Source organism: Propithecus coquereli, unplaced genomic scaffold, assembly GCF_000956105.1.
Source record: "Propithecus coquereli isolate 6110/MARCELLA unplaced genomic scaffold, Pcoq_1.0 Scaffold18, whole genome shotgun sequence".
Taxonomy (NCBI): domain Eukaryota; kingdom Metazoa; phylum Chordata; class Mammalia; order Primates; family Indriidae; genus Propithecus; species Propithecus coquereli.
In genome coordinates this window covers 328,157-329,137 of record NW_012142745.1, presented here as the reverse complement: position 1 = coordinate 329,137, position 981 = coordinate 328,157, and the positions used below count along the sequence as shown (strand labels likewise).

General features: G+C 39.1%; 1 protein-coding gene across 1 annotated transcript in view; it reads right to left on the bottom strand.

The window, feature by feature from the left end:
* The window catches only part of ARPC2 (actin related protein 2/3 complex, subunit 2, 34kDa), a 28,253-nt gene that overhangs the window by 26,161 nt on the left and 1,111 nt on the right, over positions 1 to 981 (bottom strand). The gene's annotated exons all lie outside the window — the stretch shown is intronic.

Sequence of the window (981 nt, the reverse complement as noted above, 5' to 3'; positions counted from 1 at the left end):
TTGAATCTCTTGCCATTACTGGTGCTCACTTTCAATTCTGAATTCCCTAAGAACACCATAAATACATGTCTGTACATGTGCACCACAAAATGCCATCTTTTGGTCAATGCCTCCCCCATAGGACATGGTGATAGGAGTAATACATTCAGCAGGAAAATGGCTAAGTATTACAGAAAGTAGAACGGTTGTAATTTGCTTGAAGTGAAAGGATGACTTTGGGCTGTAAAACAAAACAGCAAGTTCTATTCCATTTCGAAAACCATCTGTAAGTCTTTCTACTCATCTTTCCCTCTTCCTTTACATCACTAAAGTACTCACCACTCACCTTCATGAAGCCCTCTGGTTCTATCCTGGTTTTGTTTTTAAATTCTAGCTCTGCACTTGCACAGAAAAGTGCTGCACAAAATAACTCTGTGAAACCACTGAGAATAGTCAAGACATCTGCTTTACAACTTTAGCTTTCTCAGGCTCATGTTTTGGGACAAACTAACACCATGAATGCCTTTGTGTTCTCACCTATCATCAATAAAATGAAAGAATGTAAATGAACCTATTTACCTCATGGAACTACTACACATAAAACAAGAGAACAGACCTGAAATAAAGTATCCTGGAAGGCAATGACTACCTAATATCTTCTGTGTGATTCGCAGCTTAGCCTGGCACATGACCTACATTCTACCTATAAACAATAACGATAAATTAACCCTTGGTGAAAAGTTACTTTATGTCATTCCCCCTTCTTCTCAAAGCTAATGACAGAAAACAAATGAAGACTCTACTGCTTGCTGCCTATAATGCAATGATTCCACTTTGCTTTACGGGCTAGCAGACAAGATGCACACATTTCCACATTTATTTTTGCCTAACTTGCTCAAGACCTCTCAATCAAGTACATATCTTATGCTATCTCTGCTTCCTCACCTGTGAAAGGAACCAAGACTGAGTTGCCCTCCAGGGTTACCGGGAAACAATGGAATA